The following is a 6916-nucleotide window of genomic DNA, read 5'->3' as shown; positions in this document are numbered from 1 at the left end:
CAGAGGCGAACCAGCGGCTACCAAGCAAATGCACAGTCTCAGCTCGGCATCAACAACAACAGGAAAAAGAAAAAGGAGCAAAGAAAAGCGATGTTACGTTGCCTGTTTATGCCTTCTGCAAATGGCATCTGGTTTTCCTTATGGAGATTTTGTCCCACGTTTGAGCATCTAGATTCAGTTCAGCCCTGGGCCAAAGGAGAAGCCATCAATAAAGGTTCTTCTATCTCAGTTTTCCTCCTCATCTACAGTCACATCGGTGGGCCATTCCTCGCTTGACACGAAAAGCTTCAATCTTAAACCTGTGGCTGATAATAGATCCTCTAGCAAGGCTGCATGCACAAGAAAGAGAAAGGCTGGTTGATGAAGAAGGAGATGGCTTGCTGGCGGTCTTGCTGGCCCTTCCTCTAAGATCCAAAGGATACGCATGAGGTGGAAGGTTGCTCACTTCAGGAAACTGTGGGTCACTTGGCATACAGTGCGATCGTTTATCAACACTATGTAATGTCAACTCACACCTACAAGGGGGAAGATAATGGAAGAACGGTGGCAGTATGATTTTAACAGAGGTGCAAGAGCGATGGAGAGGGAACAGCGGACGACACTTTGACATCGGCACGTAAGAGGAGCAGGATGAAGAGACAAGACAAGAGACGACACGAGGGAAGTCTGTGGAGAAAACAGTTAAAAGAAAGACAGAGTCACTCACTTATTCATGTGACTGATTCTGTAATGGGTGGGAAGATGATAAAGAAGAAGGGGGCACAAACAGAAGGAGGATCGGCAGGTTGTTGCCAAATGAAGACAGCAACTACGAGTAATCAACCCATTACAGTTCGCTGAGGACGCAAGACTTCTGTGCTCTCCTGTCCACCAGCGCACGATAAGGTCCTCTTGTTATTCTCTCCTCACCATTGTTCTGCCTTGGTGTCACTGCCATAATCATCATCGTCCTCATGATCGCTGGATGTTTCCTCTCGCCCACTTGCTGGCTGTCCGGCCTTGTGGCGACTCCTCTCTTCTCTCCAACATTGCTGGAGTTTTGGAGCAGATTTAACCAGGAGGAGGAGGAGGAGGAGGAGGAGGAGGGGGGAAAAACATGGCCGTCTCTCCCATGCAGATCTTTGTCAGCTCCTGCGTAGTATTTTTCTCTTATATTACTGAGCGCGTGCTGGCTACACTGCGCTTTGGCTGGATCAACTTCAGTAGCCTTTCCCTGCTTCTCTTACTTTCCCTGGTTCTCTTGGTCTCTCTTGGTCTCTCTTGATCTCTCATTTTCTCTGGCTTTCTCAACCTGCCTCTGCCTCCCTCTGTCGATTGCTCTCTCTGTTTTGTTTCCTCAGCCTTTTCTCCTTCTAGCATAGCATATTGCATTACCATTCCAACACTTTCTGACGCACCCGCTCTCTGGCCCTCTAAATTGTCTGTCTCTCTGTTGCCACACATATTCGTATATACACACACAGATGAGCGTCAATCCCAAAGAGAAACACAGCGCAGCCTAAGCTGTCTAAGGGAAGGAGAGGAGAAGTAGAGCATTAGGTCACGTGACCAGGGAGTGCCAATGAGCGAGAGGGAGAGCAGTGAGCAAGAGAGGTAGGAAACACATGTGGCGATGACGTAACTGCATCGTCATCAACATCAACATCATCATCATCATCATCAATGTGTCCCACCAGGACGCTTGCCTCCACCACTGGGTGGGCACATGTGTCATCTGACACATGCCCATTCCCTACTATCACCACCACCACACATCAACGGACACTCGAAAACATGCTCTTTCATTCACCCCACTCACTTGTGCTCGCTCACTCCCCCGGCTGCAATGACACAGCATTTCTAGCTCGACTTAACCCCTCAACCACATGCTCTCTACGCACAGTTCCTCATTTTAAAGAACAGTTCCTCATTTTAAAGAACTACTTAACACGACAGACCGTTTCGATCCTTGTTAGAGACAAATGTATACCTTTAATACTTTCAGCCTGAAACGAACACTGTCTACACAACACTTATAATACAACACCATAATAATGAACCAATTAAAAAAGATAGTGGTAGTTCGGTTAGAAGAGACCTCGGCAGTCCAGAGTGACATCACATGAACATAAGCTGAGCATGTGACCTAGAGGATAGTCCCGTACTTCAACAGAATACATTAAGTCACTCACTAGCATTGTAAAAACGAGAGCTCTGAGTGAGATTGTCACTGTTCATGCACACGGCTGAGTAAAGCAAAGAACTACGATTTGACCAAAACATCAATATAGAAGAGGGAACCTACACGACAGCAAGTTCAGCTGTTTCACATGATGTAGATGCTCAGCAGCAACACCGTAAATACAGTATATGTGACATAACTTAGGCAGATGAAACTCAATTACAGTAAATACTCTTGATTCAAAGGCATGTGCTCATTGATGACTCAAAACCAGCAGCATCATTTCAAGTAAAGCATTGCTCAACATTTCTGGTATTTACCTCAATCATGTTTGGTCATCTTTGCCAAATGGTGATTTACTAAATAATTTAGATAATCAACAATGGCAGAAACTGTATGTTACTGGCTTCAAGATGTTTCTGTGTGTTTAAGGTCTCGCACAGAGGCAACACCGTGATGCTGATATTCAGGTTTGCCCAAGAGAGCTGTCCTGAAATCACCTCCTGAGAACAATGGGTTACTTTTCAACGAGATAACACAACAACGTGACAGATGACTGGGAGGCATAGTCTGTAGCTGTGTCCTAGTTAACTTCGAACTGAGCTGTGCTCACTTCACATGACACTAAGACCTCAAGGCACTGGAAAAACAGCAACTGAAGTATCTTAACTTTTTAGTGGAAATGAAACGGAAAACATGAACCAGTATGTTGCACACTTACGGTAAACCTGCTGTAACCCGGCATTGAGAGAGAGAGGAACGTACAGCAAAGACTCCAATTCTCACATCGATCACTTCATCTCACAATCTAGTCAAATTACCGTCCAAATGAGTTGTTTCACGCCCTCGTCTCTCTCTCTCCATCTCTCTCACTTCTCTGTCTCTTGCTCACTGTTTCTCAGCAGCACGGAGGAAAGGTCTTGGTTGTAGGAGGGATGACTGAAAACAAAAGTTGGGTTGGCTTGCATGACTAAGCCTGAGTCATTTCTGTCTTTTCTTCTCAACAAAGTCCTGACATAAAACCCTCACACACCGAAACAAGCTTTTCAAAATTTCACCAGCGCATCAGTTGTGGGAGGTCTGTGTGTTTCATACACACACAAGCCAATAAAGAACAACGTGTTCTGTTTGTGAGTGAGTCTTTATAAGAAAATATGTGATTTCACTGTTTCTGCCCCATCATCACCTCTCATCAGTGGGAGGATTTGTGCCATTTAGGGTAGAAAAGCCATTGAACGACTCACACGAGCATCACAGTCATGACATGAGGGTCCTTTCCCCTCCTCCCATCTCTTCCTGTCAGCTGACTCCACCTCCCTACACCACTGCTGCTCCCACCTACCTCCATATACTCCCACCCCCAACCCATATTGCCCAGCAGTCTAATGGCATCAAGGTCATCTGATCTGACACACTCAGTGACTCTCTCTCCTTCCCCCTCTCCCTCTCTTTTTTGCTCTCTGTCTCTTTATCTTCACTTTCTTTCATTCTTCCTGACCCCCCCCCCCCCCCCCCAACACACACGCCTGTTTCTCATCACACACACACAGAGGCAAGCACACTAAAGGCTCCTGCAAAGGCACACACTGGCAACAAATGCAGAGCCACACTTTAATGATTTTCCCCCGCACACATGCATGGTAGTATGCATACAGTATTGGATTGTTCTCTGAGGGTCATTGGGTTTATTGGTGGGCAGGACAAGAGGCTGCAGAGCTGCGCTGAGCACATGTTCAACAGAGGAGGAGCAACACAAAGTGTTTCAGCCTGGTTAAACAAATAACACTAATATCTTACAGGAAGTTCCTTTTATTATGATTAGGATATGATAAAAAAAAGGGTTGCACATCCTTATGCAAAGTGTACATGTATTTATGTATGAACAGTACCTTTCTATCTGTCTGTCTGTCTATAATCAGTGACAGACTGTTAACATATCATTCATATTTAAAGCATCACCTTGCTGTTTAGCTGGTTTGCTCTCTTTGTCTTTGCGCTTATTGCCATATGCCCCCACCCCCAACATGTTCCCAGGCAGGAGGTGTCAGGTTCAGGGTGTGTTTGGGTGTAGATCGTAGTACTGAGTGTAGGGTATCCAGTCTGAGTCATACCTCCTGACTTTCGGCACGTGCAAGTCGGCACGAATAGCCCAGCTGGGGAAGGCCTACCCCCCCACCACCACCACCACCACCACCACTCCTCACAAAGAGAAAGGGAGGAGTGGTTTGTGAGAGAAAAAAAATGGAAAGGTGGTGATGGGTGGGGGGCTGCTGGGCAGGGTGGAGCTGTTAAAAAATAATGAGGAGGAGGAGGAAGAGGAGTGGGGCGCTGTTTATAAGAGGCAGCGCTTTGTGCTTGAGGTTTAGGACATGAAAAGAAGGAGATTGTAGTCAAAATACAGAATGTGTTAGAATTGTTGGGTCTGAGACAAAGGGGGTGGACAACAAACAGAGGGGAAATGGCTGAAATACAAGTGAGTTAAAATGGCTCAAAAACAATAAAAGAACACTATGTACTGCTACCTGCCAGGCTAATGTGTACAAAGTCATGAAAAAGCGCTGAGCAGTCAGATCTCATTGGACAATGATGTAATCATTAACAGTATACGAGAACTAGTTTTTCTATTACCAGGTGAAACACATCACAGCCTGAATGATTATGTGATTGGTATTTGGAGACAATATTAAGGGGTTAAATCAAAAACTGCTTAGACTTGAGAGAGAAAAACAGAAAGCAAGAGAAACCTTCCTCAGCTCTGCACAGTGGCTGGTTGCCAGCCTTGTCTCTCTCAGGACTTGGGCTAAGATTAGCTTCCCATATGTTCAAGTCAGGCGTAGCCGGGCTTAAAGGGCCAGTACTCGCCTGTGCACCATGAAGGCACAAAATCATCCAGATTTACAATTGAGGTCAAAATGTGTTTTTAATCATTCAAATGGAGGGCAGGTTCCAGTAGATGATGGCTAGATGATGTTATGGCCTTTTAATGGGAGGTTTTTGAGAATGCTCTTCATTTCTGTGCTTCTACCGGTTGTATGCCTTCTCTTACATTCTAATCAGTCCAATCCTCCACCTTTTTAGGAGACATCAGCCTCCACTGAATTCCCAGGAATATACTTCTGTTGTTTTAGAAATCAATATTTTCATGCGCATTTCAATAGTGTATGATGAAAACTCCAACAGCTGTGGCACTGTGTTACATAAAACCTGGCAGTGCCGGGCAGCAGTGGGATTCAGGATTGTGTAAACTGCGTTGCCCAGTGGGAGCAGCAGAGCAACCACCAGGGAGGTGAGAGTTAAAGAGCTCGAGCAACAGCTGAGTGCTCCTCCCCCTTCTCTCTCCATTCATTTTTTATTAACTGCGGCACCAGGCGGCTGACAACCTCCCTCCGACATCAAACACAGATACCACCAACGATGCCAACGAGCCACCAACTACAATTCCTTGTGCCATGCAGTGTATCGATCCAGGCCAGGACTCAGTGTGGACTAAGTCCAGCCATTTTCAGTGGACTATGAGCAGCGTAGCAGGACAGACAGCACAGAGACCAACATCTGCTTACTGTCACTAATTCCAGATGAAACTGCCCTTCATATATATATATATATATATATATATATATATATATATATATATATATATATTAATGATTGCATGCAGCGAGGCAATTGTTTGTATAAATAAAAATGTCACATGAAATCCCATAAGGATTTACAGGGTGTGATGTGTTCAAGTCCCTGAGGTGCCTTTGACAAAATCGTTCTATTACATCCTTTAAAGGAAGCGATGCGCTGTAGATATTTGAGTTGATCAGTGGCAGCCGAGTGCTCCTGGGTGTGCATGCAGGGGTGCAGTTGAGGTGAAACGGGTAAATGTAGGCAGTCACCTTTTTAACTGCTGACAGTGGTTGATCAACCTTGAGCTTAATTCATATAATCAGTACTATCAGGCTAAAGGAAAATTCTGTAAACAGCCGCATCACCAGGGGCCAGTCACCAGTTAAGGACATGGAATAAATCAATGTCTTTCTGGACATACAATTAATCTTTGCTTTTGCTTTTTGACAGTGTTAAGACAGTAGTTCAGATTCACACAGTACCATAATGACACCGAGACATTTACCATTCAAAATAATTCATTTTTGAAAAGACCTGCAAGTACATTTGTCTTGTGATAGATTGCATTAAGTTGCAAGGGCGTTGTTTTATTGTGTTAACCCCTCGTACAGTCTGTTAGAGATCTCGAAACACCTTTTAGATTCTCTTTCATTCATCATCAGACGACAAGAACATGACTTCAAGATCAAAAGAAAGATCAAAGCAAATCAAGAGCCTCGTCTTGAGAACCAAAAGCACGACTGGTATCACTGTCGCCTGTATGACACAGTTTACTCACATTTTAATCAACCATTAGATCATGTCATGGCAAATGGTTAACTGGGCTGCATTTCTTCATTGACGGACTGGAAATCTTACAGAGCAGTAAATACATCGAAAGCCAACGCTGAATGGAAGACGTGATGTCAAACGCTCCACTTCCTGAGTCTGTACCGTATACCAAACCACTTACTACACAAATACACACACATACACACGTAGTGCCGGCTAGTTGGTCACGTGACCAACCTTGGATGCCGGACTTGAGCTAAAATTAAAGCAATGATGTCATCAGACATTCAGTGTTGCCACGGAAACTAGGTCAGTGTTAACCCTTTGCGAACGAGGCTGGGGATTCCACTCGAGGCTAAACATATGATT

The sequence above is a fragment of the Chelmon rostratus genome, chromosome 5, assembly GCF_017976325.1.
Source record: "Chelmon rostratus isolate fCheRos1 chromosome 5, fCheRos1.pri, whole genome shotgun sequence".
Classification (NCBI taxonomy): domain Eukaryota; kingdom Metazoa; phylum Chordata; class Actinopteri; order Chaetodontiformes; family Chaetodontidae; genus Chelmon; species Chelmon rostratus.
The sequence above is the reverse complement of the archived record's forward strand: the minus strand, read 5'-3'. Positions refer to the sequence as shown.